At 41.3% G+C, this 14,285-nt stretch overlaps 1 long non-coding RNA gene across 2 annotated transcripts; it reads left to right on the forward strand.

Annotated features, from left to right (window-relative positions):
• The first annotated feature begins 445 nt into the window (after positions 1-445).
• LOC309532339 lies at positions 446-13,910 on the forward strand. 2 transcript variants are annotated; one of them, XR_014219778.1, is made up of 5 exons: positions 446-515; positions 4,010-4,135; positions 4,553-4,747; positions 12,984-13,669; positions 13,708-13,910. It is a non-coding gene; the product is annotated as an uncharacterized lncRNA (long non-coding RNA). The 2 variants fall into 2 exon arrangements; XR_014219779.1 differs by having other exon boundaries at positions 448-519.
• The last annotated feature ends 375 nt before the right edge of the window (positions 13,911-14,285 follow it).

Genomic DNA, 14,285 nt, shown 5'->3' on the forward strand with positions numbered 1-14,285 from the left:
GGGTACATGATTTATTCAACTGGAGCGCTTAACTGTTTGCCTTCTGCCACGCGAGCACCTTCTTGCCCTATGTCAAGGGCTATACTGTAGACTTGAGGAACAGTCTTCAGGACCTTTAAGGATTTCCCAGGTCCCATCCCCAAGTTTCTGTTTTCAGATTTTAAAAAGACTTCAGCCAATTCCAGTATCGGAGTTGAAATGCCTCTGACTACCCATTACTGGGAATCACAAATGGGGAAAAGTGTTGTGCTCATAACTTCTTTCTCGGTTTTCCACAGGCACCTGGTTGGCCACTGTGAGTACAAGAGTACAAGACCTTTGGCCTGATTCACCAGGCCTCTTCTGACATTGTTATAGAACCTGCAACCTTTCTTCTAGTTCAAAGCCCCCAAATATTCCCCAGGGACTAAAGTGGGAAACAACAATGTTTTCTTTTCTTCTGCTTTAGGGGAAACCAAACAATTACATTGCTGGTTCACTGCCACATCAAAATCTATAATGTAACAGCACTGCAGGCAAGTACACCAGCAAAAATGTTTGCAATTACAATATAAGGCTGAGCCAGATCTAGGGTGCTTCAGTTAAAAAAAGCACACGAAAAAACTTCCTTATTTCAAGAAATATTTAACTGAAACAGGTCCTGTGCATTCTGAGGCATTGTTTGGGGTGCTTGCATATCTGTTTGCTGATTTGATTTAAGTTTTGTACAAAATACTACTGAGATGTATTGGCATCATAATGGCAGAGACTAAAGCTATAGTAACAATGGTTATCTTGATGCTTGCATCTTTGGCTGTATATAGCTTAGCTCTAAACTACAAGTCTCTAGAAATAAGAGTATATATAAATATGTCACGCTCAGTTGTTTCAGTCACAGATGTTTGGGAGAGACTATAGAATGCATACGTTGCTTGCAACTTACATAAACTCTTTTAAATATTTCATGGCATGACCTAAACCATCTAGATATGAAAGACCAGTGCCACCCTCTGGTTACCTGACAAGCCACAGATCTGCTTTCCTTCTCTGTTGCTTGTTAAGTTCAAGGGGAAAGAAGAAAGAAATAAGTCACTTTAAAACATCAGAGCAAAATGCTTCTCTCCCCCGCCCACCCATAGACCCATACCTTCAATACTGCAATTTTTAAATGAAGTCAATAAGTAAAAACATGATAACAAAATGGAGATATATGAAGCTGGGAAGATTAATGGAGCAAAAATAAGCTAGTGAGGTGCTGTCAAAGGAAAAAGATAAAATGTGTCTGACAGAGGTTTCAGAGTAAAACATGTAAACTTGGTTTTCGTAAATAATTATTATTTCCAAAAGTAACTTTAAGGAGAAAAGTGTTGTTCAGAGGAACCTGTTACAAATCCGTTAAATAAGATATTAATTTTCTGATAAGCCCTGCATATTCTTTAAGACATTGCCACTGCAGGATGCTTAGACTTGTGTTCCATACTTTTTGCATAATGAACACTGATATAATTTCAGGATTACACAGCAGATACATAGGCACACTTCTTAATCTCTTCAAAGCCATTTTGGCTTCTCTGATTCTTCCAGCAAATAATTTGCATTTCTTAGCACCTTCAAGTTTTCTTTTTTTAGAATGACTCACCCATGGTTATTTAGGGTTTAAAATTTTACACAGCTGCTGCATTCTTATGGAGAAATGTGCATCATCTCCCTGGGCTAGGTTTGCTCCCAGATCTGCTTAGCACTGCCTTCACTGGGAGGACTGCCATAGTAACCAGATTCCAGCTGCAGTTCTGAATTCAGGATGGGACAATAGAGATATCAGCCCTTGGTGCAAGCAAGCACAAAAAAATGAGAGAATTATACTTTTAGCTGGGAGGATAAATATCCACCATCTATTACACAAAGGTTTGTAACCCTTGCTACATTCAGTGGCGTAGCGTGGGGGTGCAGGGGGGGCGGCCGTACCGGGCGCAACATCTGGGGGGGGCACTCGCACTCGCAGCTCTCTGCCCCTGCTAAAATCCATGGGTTAGGGGGCGCAAATTACTTGCCTTGCCCCGGGTGCTGACAACCCACGCTACGCCACTGGCTACATTTGAACACTTGTTATAAACACCAGCGCTGCTTGGGTATCTATTTGGACAACATATATCAAGCTATATGTATAAATTAAGACGGGTATAATGATGGTTATTGGATTGCTAGGGTGAGCTGACAAAGTGGGGGAGGGGTTCGGGGTTTCCCTTCCCTCTTTTTTTCTCCCTTCTCCCTCCACCGTAAATTTGCAATAGAAAATCAATAAAAATGCTTTTGAAGAAGAAGAAGAAAATGTGCTTCAAAAGTCATACCATATATAAATTGGTAATCGTTATATTTTGAATTATTAAATGGAAAGTCACATATCACCCTGCACAGAGGCTGTGTAATGTTATGCCATTGAAAATTGCTATTGAGGGAGGAGACATTCAGAGGTATGTGACTGAAATCCCTGCTAGACAGTAGGAACCAGTAGACTGATTTTTGCTTATGAGCAGACTTGTTGCAAGATAGGCTGAGGCTGCTCCTGCTATCTGAACAGCATGAATTCAGAATTTTCCTCCATCTTAAATCATTAAGTTTTACCTTATGTACTTTTAGCCCCTTTGAGGATAAATGCTTTGCATACTCAGGTGCTGTGACAGAATAATTGATGTTCCCCATCAGTTAAATACCCTTTAGCTAATAAGTGGTTTTTTTTAGTTACACTGACTTAAAATTGTGAGTTTAAAATTGTGAATAAAAACATACAGTTTTCTTCACTGTTAGGCATACTGTTTTAAAACCATAAAAAGAAATCTCTCCATGTATTCAAAGCTAGACTGCATCTGTAGCTGTAGGTTCCATCCCTAATTATCATAACTGAGAACAACTTTATTTTTTTAAACGTATTTTTTTATGAAAGATTTCTTGGTTTACAAAAGTATGTGCAATGTCTCTCTTTTCAAGTTACATTTTCTACAGATCAGTTTTATATGCCGAGACATTAGTGTTACATTAGGAAGAAAAAGGGGAAAGAGGTGGAGGGGGCCATGGTGAGTGGGGGTGGAGTCGGATGGCGATGTTTCTATTTTACTTATTGTATGTGTGGGGTTTTGTGTCAGCGTCACACGTACGGGTTTTCTTTACTATTCGCTTGTTTTCCTTTGGTGGTGAGAGAGGTTGAGGTTGGCCTAGGGTGTGGTTGTTTGATTGTGATTGGCTGTGGTGAACTTTGTTTTCATGTTTGAGTGGGGTGGATGGATGTTTTGAGTCAGGTTAGCCATATTGATTCGTATGCTGTTGGTAGATTCTTGTCATTGTCTTGTTGGGCTGTGTATATGATAAAGGGGTGAAGGCATCTTCTTCCATTTCCCCCGTGTCAGTTTCAGTTTATTGGTTAGTTCTTCTAATAAGGCTGTTTCCCATACTATTTGGTACAACCTTATTGATAGAAATACTTGTTCTTTAGAATTCTAGACTTACTGCACATCTGAAGAAGGTATGCTTTTGCTTATCAAAGAATATGGCTGAAGCATCAGAGTTTTGAATGAGAAAGCGAGAAGAGACACACTAGTATTGCAAATTCCTTCCTTAGTACTTAAATCTAATTCCGTTCTCCAAACAGCATGTATTTCTGGACAATCTTTTCACATGTTCCCCATCCCATTTCAGATATAAATTAGACAAATTAGAATGCATTAACATGTTCACTGTTACAATATCCAAAAGCTATAACTTAGATATCAGCTTTAAGGAAATGGATTTTTAAATAATGGCAGCTAAAAGCAAGGAAATGCCGACAACAAAATAACACGATTTTAAAATGATATTGAGACCTATATAGGGCTGCCCATCCTTTTTGATTTAATAGCAGGTGGCATAATTTTAGAGTGCTTTAAGTCCTCAGAATGTGAGTCTTCTGGAAAACAAATTTCTTCTGATCCTCACTCACAGAGGGGAACATTTTTTTTTTAAAAAAATGACTAATGTATGTTTTCTATAACACACAAAGGCATATGAATCCAGTAAGCTGCTGGACCGCAAGATGGATTTCCCCAGTTTTAAACTGCATGGTGCTTCAAGGTGTTGACACTAACAACATGCCTCACAGAGCAATCCTATACAGGTTCATTCAGAAGTAAGTCTCATTGAGTTCAGTTTATTTAGGTAAATGGGTATAAGGATTGCAGCAGAAACTTCTCTTTACTCTTTGCATGGTAAAATACAATACCCATTCTACTTTATGCCTCATGGTGAAAAGAGAAGACACGGCAACATGCATTTGGGATAAAAATGGCCACAACTTTATTGAATTCAGATGTAGGTAAACCTTGGCATAGGTATTGGGTGGGTATCCATCTCAGCCCCCTGCTGGGGGTCCGAGGCATGAAAGGGTCAGTGAGGGGAAGATGGCACCAATGCAAAATGTGAGTTTACGCAACTGCTCCCTCCCCGAATCGCTGAGAGTAGCTCTATTGCCCATCCACCGTGTGCTTGTGGACAGAGACTATGCTCATGACCCCTCTAATCGAGTATCCTGTTATTACCGCCGCAGGAAGTGGATGAGTCACCCCTTCTCCCCTTCCTCAGATGTTTGACTAAAGGATTCTGCCCAAGGAATAAACCGCCAAAGTTGTGACAATTGCTATGGGGAAGGCAAAACCTGAAGAGCAGGGAAAATTCCTTCCCAGCTCTGAAGACAGCAACCATTGCACGACCATGGCCACGGCCGCACACCTGGAAAGAAAAGGTTAGTCTGCAAGAAAACAAGATTAGAGGATGGGCTGGGTGGGTGACACAATGGGGCTGACTGCACTGCCAAGATGGCCTTGCCCCAAGGCCACCGCGGATTGGCCAGAAATTTTAAAACTGGGTTTGGCGGGAATCCAGCAGGCACTGCAGCAGCCAAGGGAGAGGAGCCAACGGTTGGGGCAAATGTGTCATGGCTTCAGAAGGAGGGGGTAGCGTTGTGCTGGGTCGCAACCACCACCCACCTCTGTACTGGGTAAGTGGCCATTTTCAAGCTGTGTTTGTCAAGGGAATCTTTTTAATGAGTTCTAGGGGACATCAACACAGAGCAACTGTCAGGCTTAACAGACCTGGTCATTTTTTTCCTTTTAATTTACAAACTCACATAGTTCTGTGTGCCCCCCCCCCGTAGAAATTACGATTTTGTTTATAGGTGGCCCTGTTTTGCTTCTAAACTGAATAACATGCAGTCACCTAAGTGCGCTATTAACTACTACTATCTTTATTATGGTCCAGAGACCCAACAAAACATTACAAATCAATACAGAGTTCATACAGCATACCTCCAGGTTAATCAAGCACTTTGTTTGGAATATAGGGCTCATTTGTTCTTGCAACCACCAATAAAAACTTTGCCACTGCCAACGTTCTAGCTTTTGTCCGGTCTTCCAGTAGGAACCTGACATAGTGAGCCTCTGACTTTCCCGGGAAAGGCACCAGCAAGGGTAGTATCAGTTCAGCCCTGGCCTGCTCATACTTCGCACAATGTAACAAAATATGATCTATGGAATCGATGTCTTGAGCACACGAGCAAAGTCTGTCCTGGTAGGGAACTCCTCTCAACCTACCATCCAGCACTGCAGAGGGGAAGACATTCAGTCTGGCTTTGGTGAAAAGCCTTCGATAGTTAGGTACTGTCAGGTTTTTGATGTAAGATGTTAATTCAAAGACATACCCATATTGAACTCCTGCTGCCAGCGGACTACAGACTGCGTGTGACCCAGATCACAAGTCACTGTGTGCATTGTCCCACAATCTTTGCTTTAAAACTTTTTGGGCGCCTTCATAGCCCAGGTAATACAGTTGGGGGGGGAGGAGACAGACCAATAGAGGTGGCTTTTTTAGCCATGGTTTTCTGCCATTTGCTGACAAATTCCTCATTGGTCAAATGTTGGTACAGACCCTTCCCTAGATTAAACACTGAAATCCTGAGCCAATGTTTTAGGGCAGCCCACCATGCTCTAGCTGAAATTGGGCATTCGCCAGCTTCCAGCAGAAGAACGGAGTTGGGGACGCAGTTAGGTACCTGCAGCAGAGATCGTATAAATTTTGCCTGAAAGCCATCTAGCTTTGGCAGGTCCCCATTATGCCAGACATTTGCTGCATACAGGAGTTGGGAAACGGGCTTTGCGTTGAAAACCCTTAAGGCTGCTGGAACATATTTGCCGCCCTTTGTGAAGAAGAATCTATGTATGGCTAGCTTTGTAATCTCCGCCTTTTGAAGGGAGGTTTGCCAATGGTGCTTCCAAGATCTTGTATGATGGAATGTGAGCCCTAGGTAACTGAAGTATTTTACCTGTTCAAGGTTATGGCCATCCAGCACCCATTTAGACTGGGAGAATCTTCTTTCGAAGGCTAAAATTTTAGATTTTTCATAATTAATGGATAAACCATTTCCAGAACAGTAATCAGAAAATTTCCTCAACAGATAATTCAAGCTTGGTCTGGAACACGAGATGATGGCCGCGTCATCAGCATACAACAACAAAGGGGTCCTTCTCATTTCTATTTTTGGAATGTGTCCATCTGGGTCCATTAAGTTCTCTTCTAGGTCATTTAAGAATAGACAAAACAATGTGGGGGCCAAAATACAACCCTGTCTCACCCCCCTAGTCATCTCGATGCTGTTCGATAGCTGTCCCTGTCGACCGCATCAGACCTGCAGTTTGGTTCCATTGTACAGGGCTTTTAGAAGAAAGAGAAGTCGTTTATCCTGCAAAATCAGACTCAATTTGGACCATAGCTGGGATCTGGGGATGGAGTCAAATGCTGATTTCAGATCCATAAAGGCCACAAAGAGTTTACCCTGTAGAGGTCTGGTATACTTCTCAGCTAGGAAGGACAGCATTAGACAGTGGTCTGTTGTTGAATGGTTCTCACGAAAAGCTGCCTGGGCTTCAGATAGTATATTATGTTCATTTAGAAAAGTTGTCAGTTTGCTACTGAGGAAACGGGCATACAGTTTCCCAATTATTGAGAGCAGGCTAATAGGCCTATAATTGGAAGGTACATTTGGGTGGCCTCTCTTAAAGATTGGAACTACTATAGCATGTTTCCAGCTATATGGTACCTTACCCGAGTTATTTACTACCGTAAAGAGTGCTGCCAGAAGCGGAGCCCACCAGTGCTGGTTTGATGTAATCAACTCTGCTGGGATAAAGTCTTTCCCCGGAGCCTTTCCACTCTTCTGATTCCCAATTAATGTATGGACTTCCTCCACAGTAACCGGCCTCCAATTAGGGAGCAGTGACAATTCTGCCCTGTCATCCTCCTGTAAGCTGGAAGGGAGGTTTGGATTTTCCATAAATATATTTCTGAAGTGGTTCTCCCAAACCTGAGCTGGAATGACACAGCTGGGGGCTGAGAAACTATTTTTCATTGAGTCAGAGACCAGTTGCCAATAGAGTTTAGTTTCATTGTTTAGTGAGGCATTCAATAGTAGGGACCAGGAATTTTGTTCGGATTGCCTTTTTTTTTTAGGTCAAAAGGGCTTTATACTCTTTTTTGATTTTGAAATAAGATTGAGGTAAGTATCTTAATCCAGCATTTCTATAGGCCAAATAGGAATTCCTTAAGGCTTCCTTCTTTGTGCGGCACTCTTGGTCAAACCAACCGCACCCTTTAGCAGTGCGTGGCTTGCCGGCTGAGTTTATGTTAACCGAGACCACATCCTGCAAGGATTTTCGTATGCTGTCAGGGAGGAGTCTATTGATAAATTGTTTATTATAATTGATCTTAACTTAATTGCAGTTTGTGAATTCAATCTATTCTCAACTGCAATTGCTATCCCAGGTGTCCATTTTTTCCTATGCAATGCTGGATCATTTGCTTTGTCTATATTCTCATGTTCTATGTGAGAGCTCTGAATTGAATTTTGGCCAGTAGTGGAGATGATAAGAGGTAAATGGTCACTTTCAGTCCTATTATCTATGGTGAATTTTTTAATTGATTCGACATATGTATAGAGATGATAATGAGGGCAAAACATGTGGTGATCATGGAGCTGCCATTTTTCTTCTCTATGGAACTGCTATAATTGTTCAGAACAGCCTTAGCCATGGTTGTGAATATGCTGCCACTGCTCCCTCCCCGCTCAAATTACAGATATTTCTTGTGCCCCTGTCCATGAGTGTTAGGCTGTATGTTCACTCTAGTGTACAAAGCACAAATGGTATTTAAAAACAAGCCATATAACATAGAAGTATTACTTCCCTAACTTGGGGTCCTAGCTAACAAAATAGCACATCTATTTTAGCTGATATCAACTACATTTTGCCCTACCACAAAAGGTTTTCAAAGAGAAATTGTTTAAATTCTTCAAATCAAACCACAGCAAGCCTTCCAGGTTTCATGTCTGGCAATACCAAGTGATACAGAACAGACATAATGGTTTGAGTAAGCTGAGACATTAATTTGTTTGGACATGAATGAACTATAATATTCCCAATGAGACAAGCTTGTTTCTGCAGCAGAGAAGAAAATTAAGATGAAACATTCAACAATATCCAATTGACCAAGGTCCTCTCCCCGCCCCAGCCTTTATTGCATTTTTGTTGTATGTGGATGCTACTTACTTGTTAGACTCTCTCTCCATCATCCTCATGTTTCTAAGAAGTGATGAGACCATTTCAGCCCACTTCCTCACTTTTAATTTAATTACATTGATGGAGCCTCACAGCGAGAACAACAATGAACATCAATCACATTTACCTGGATCTGAGCTCTGTACTTGGGAGTTTTTCTTTATTCCCCTACAACCGACATTTCCTTTAATGATTTTGTATAATTAATCAAGCCCCTCTTATATATAAAATGACAGCCTAAAGATGTTGTGTGTAATGTATCATCATCTTCTTTTTACTTTATTTGGCTAAAACAAATTAATGAGATATTGTGGAAAAAACTGGTGCATTTTGCAGCATTTAAGCCAGTGCTTTTACAAGCATTGCATTCATGATCGTGATCTTGTTAGGCTCTCTAGCGAAATGAAACAAAGCCTGGAAAGATCTCAAGAAAAAGAATAAAGAATTGAGTTTCTTAAGAAGAAATAATAGGAGGAAGTCTTACTAATTCAGCAGTGCAACACAGACCTAACTCAAACATCATATGCTATGTAAATTGCATACTAATATGAGTTTGGAGTGGGTTAGGCTGTGTATGCCCTGGATCCAGCACATATTCAATTCCTGGGATAGCCTGGCTAGCTTCCTGGTGAAGTCCTCTAAGTATGGACCATTAAGGTAACAAAGTGGCTCTGTAACAGATGGGTCTAGGGTTCCCATATGTCCAGAATTACCCAGACATATCTGGAATATTGCAGCCACAATCAGTGTCCGGGCAGAAATCGGCTAAATGACCGGGGAAATCCAGACATATGGCAGTCGACTTTCCTCAGAAAAAGCTCAAATTCTTTGCAATTTTGCAATTTGCAATTTCTTTGCAATTTTGCAATTTGCAATTTCTTTGCAATTTTGCAATTTGCAATTTCTTTGCAATTTTGCAACCCTAGGTGGGCCCCTCAACTAGGTGGTAGTTAGAAAGACAAAGGCCAGAACTAAGAGTTGAGTTTTGTGAACCAGATGCTAGAAGGCTCCAGGCTGGGAGATAGAGCTATGCTTGATTTTTGTTAGAATCCCAAGGCTGTGGCCGCAACAGAAGCAAGACCCTCTTGGGGTGTTAATGCTGCCAAACCCTCCATCATAGGCTCAGGTTGTATATATGTGTAAATAAACCACATATTATAAAGACCCCATAGTTTCCACTGTGCCTCATTCCAAAAGAAAACACAAATCCTGGGTAAACACCTGGAACCTCTGGAATATCACACCACTAAGATATTGGAGTGGTGTGAAACAATACACACACACACACACACACACACATGTCTACACATGCAATTGTAGAGCATTAAAATGCCTCTCCTACCAGCATTCTGAAAGAGCACAGACCATTGTACTGCCTCAGCATTCTATCATTCTGCTGTGCGCAAACCTTGGGGGTCAGAATATTTGTCTTTTGGCCAAACTAGATGAGATATCAATCCTGCTATTAATAATTATAGGATTGGTTTTTTACAGATAAATGGCACATCTCCCAGTGTGGATCCAGGATCACAGCAGGGGGACAAGCGTTAAAACACCCTCCCCCTTCCAAACATCACATTTCTGATCCAGCCTGAGGATCCTGCACCTTTCAGCAATAAGCCTTTTTATTGCATCAGGCAGAACTTTGAGCTCTCCCTCAAATTACCAGTGTTAAAATTGAAGTAGTTGGAATATAGGGAAATAGGTCCATTTATATTGTCTCAAGCAGAGGGCCCCCCCAAAACCGACATCTCTCAAAATGACTCATCACTTGAACATTCAGGTTTGTATTGTTACCTAGATAAATGGCATGCCCATCTTGTGGTTATAAGTGAGTTTTAGAATGACAAGTGGATTTGGTTTCCTTTCCAAATAAGAATGATGTTCACAGACAGCAACTTCTTGTTTTATATTCTTCTGAAGTACAGAATTAAGAAAGGACAAAAGGGAGGTCATGAGAGCTGCATGTCTAATAGCCGATAAAAAGAGTCTGAAGAATATAAACACATTGAATGCACAAACAAGTTTCCTTATATAATAACATGTGAGCACAATGTGATTGAAGAGTTTCAAAAATTTGATTATATTCCTAATTGGAACTTCATGAAAACTGCCTTAAGGAGACCACAGAGCCGAGCCCTGAATGTCCAAGCAATTTTAGATTCAAATTAAGTTAAGAGATTGATTTCCATTTCAAAAGGCCATTCCGAACTGATAAAGTAAGCTGAAGCAGTACTATTTAAAATGTACCCTCAAACGGCAAAAACTAAGCATCTCTCACTCACTCACTCACTCTCACTCACAAACAAACATGCACCGTTGGTTATTTGGATTGTATGCCTAAAGAAACTAGAAAACATTCAGTTTGGTAAAGTTGTTAGAAAAAAGAAGCAGACACTCATTGACAAATATGGTCAGATCAGCTCTTGGACTGAGCAGTACGCAGTAGTGTGTAATGGATACCCATCATGAAATCAAATGGGGATGGAATAAAGATGTACAGGGCCAAAACACAGAGCGGGAGAGGCAAACCAAACCCCTGTGAGTCCTCTACAAGAGGTGGGCTCCTCTTTCCTTGGTTTTTGCCCCCAAAGCACTCTACCACCACCTCCACAATGCAATACAATACAATACAATACAATACAATACAATACAATACAATACAATACAATACAATACAATACAATACAATAATGATGCGCAATATAATGATGTGGGTTCACTCGATGAGATTATAGGGAGAGGAATGATGCAGGGCAGTGGACAAAGGGCAGAGGTAATATTTCCAAGCCCTTGGATTGACTAAAAAAATTACCTTTTTCTGATTTTCCAAGTTAATCCAAGGTGAGTTTCCACCATCTCTAGACAGAGTTTTTTTTGGTTGTGGCGCTTTGCTTACATAATTCCCTGCCTCTGCTCCTTAATGTGGTGCCCCTGTCTATCGTTTTCACATCCCAGCTGAAGAAGACATTTCTGTTGCACAGGTTTTTAATGGACCTCCGTGCCTTTTCATCTGATTTTATCCTACTGCTTTAAATGTTTTTGCTGCTTTTTATATATTGGATTGCTGGTTTTATATATTGCTAGTTTTAAGTATGCCATGAACCACCTCAGAAGTTACAAAAGAGAGGTGGGCTATAAATATTCAAATAAAATTATTTCAAACTGTAGCATATTCATCTCCTGACAATCTGGGGGGGGGGGGGCTGACATTGAAATCAATGAAACAGATAACGTATTACGACAGTGGAAGTTTGATGTGAAGATGTTAGCAGCCTGAAAACAAAGTTGTTCCTTTCCTTGCTTGCTTTTCCTTAAGAGCTAATATGGACATTTCCCTGGGCCATTGTTAGCTTTGATGGACAAATATTGAAAGTGAGGGAACGTGAAAGTGAGGCAATTTCTTTTTTAGACATAAAATATCAAATTAAAATGATACAAATCTGAAACTAGGTAATTTAATACCAATGGAGGCCTGGAACAAACTATAAATTGGTGTGATCAAACTTTACTGTCAGATTTTTGAAGCGATACTGCTTGCAGAATGCCTTGCGATCAATGTAGGTAATTGTACATGGGGAAAATAGGAGATGGGTGCCCAGGATGACTTTTGTTCCTATAGCCTGTTGCAGTGGAGCCAGGTCCGTTGTGGCAAGTGGGGCACTGTCCCACCAACCTCAGTCTGCCCTCTCCCAGCCCCCACCTGTCTGCCATCTTACTTACAAGCAGTCCGGGGGTGGTTGCACAACCAGTCGACTTCTTCCTCCGTAGTCTCAATGTTGTCTTTATAGAACTCAGCAGAGAGGAGGCTGGGGGCAAAAAACAAAACCAACCTGTCATTGGCTTGGGCTCTGCCTGCTGTTTCGGCTCCCTGCAGTCTACCCCAACAGTCTTGATGGTCCCCAGACACCACTAGTCTATTGTTGCTACAGTTTCCTCTAGATTTCTTTGCTCTTTCATGCTAGCATAGGTCACTTTTAAAAACGGACTTGCTACTTCTACCTAAAATAGAAACGGTCACAGAATTCTCAAGGCACTATTTTGGGAAGCCAAGTGGGTGTAGGTAGTTGCTCTAACCAATTTCAAGCAATATGGAGGGGTTTTTGTTTTCTTCAACACCACCATAAATGTGGCCATTTTGAAGTCCCAAGTTATGGCTTAAAACCACATGAAGCTGCGTCTGATCAGTGCTTGGATGGGAACCACATGCACACTTCTGTGGGCTCCATGACAGAAGAAGGATCGGGGGCGGGGGGAGTTAGAAAATAAAAATAAACAACAAATGCTTTTTAAAATGCAGGCATTTCACTATTGCTATGTCTCTTGCTCCCCACCCCACATTTATTCTAAAATCTCTTCCTACTCCCAGTCAAGGAAACCTGAAAGGCTGCCCCTGCCTATAAGTAGTCTGGCGAACGTTTGCTGTGATTCACCAAGTAGATGCTGAGTTCATCTGGATACAACAGCAGACAACATGCATCACTTGAACAAAAACTGCTGGTGGCAAAACACCTCCTTTGTGTGACAGCTGGATGATCCTAATGGGAGCTACACACTAAACACCCTCTCACAGAGGCGATCCGAGGCAGAGAAAATGTAACTTCCCTATGGCAGGTTTAAATTTCAGATCTTTTTGATATATGGCCATCAAGTCACATAAGCTTCCTTCACCTATATCAGTCCTGCCTGCACCACATTTTTACAAAACTAGATGCTGAAAGAAATAGATGCCCATTGACATGACTCACCGTTTGGTTGCACCGTGATAGGAGATGGGTTGCAAAAATGGCTTTACCACCATTCAGTCCCCCTCCCTTTTGTAAGTCTTTTATTTAAAAAAAACACACTGATTGATAGGGGGAACTGCCTCTACACAAGCGTCCTTACCCTCCCAGTGCTGGCAAGCTGAGTGGGCCTCACTCAGTAAGCAAGGCAGAGAGTTTTAAAGGCAGAGGATATCAGTATTATTACACCAATAGGGGACAATTTAGGAGTGAAGTTAACACAGAATGGCTATCTAAGTCCAATTATTAAGTTCAGGGCTATCTAAGGCTATCTAAGTCCAATTATTAAGTTCAATTATTAAGTTAGATTTCAGCTATACTGTGCTCAAACCTGTTCTCCAATTTCTTAAAAGTTTTCTTCCAATTCAAAAAGAAGCTTCCATTTTTCTGTCCAATTCTCAAGGCACTTAAAGTATTTCTTTAGAACGTTAGTGGGGGCAAAGGTGAGATTACCTTCTTGCTGCAAGCTGGCTGTGGGTGGGGTGCTTGTTTATCTTGCCATTAAACATTTATCCTACACTCTACAGCTTCCCCAACTGCCTGTGCTTCCTGATCACAAAAAAATTCATGGGTGAACTGACCTCATGACATCTTTCCCTAAGCTTCAATTGAATCATGGGAAGTCAGGGAGGCTGGTTGAACAAGAAATGCTTGATTATAGAACTCTGTACAACATAACCCCTCTCCTTTGGCAACTTTCTCCTCCTGCTTCTATCCCTGCCTCCTCCTTGGCCCTAACTTCCTAAACTAGATATGGGAAGTGTGTATCCTTACACAAACCCCCAGAGAGATGATTTGTGGAATTAAAGCAAAGATGCTTGCAAACACCTTTTGGCCACCTTGAAAATGGGGTAAAGGCAACAGCAACCCTGCACTCTGTTGCAAGTACAAC

Source organism: Podarcis vaucheri (assembly GCF_965113315.1).
Source record: "Podarcis vaucheri genome assembly, chromosome: 5".
Lineage (NCBI taxonomy): Eukaryota > Metazoa > Chordata > Lepidosauria > Squamata > Lacertidae > Podarcis > Podarcis vaucheri.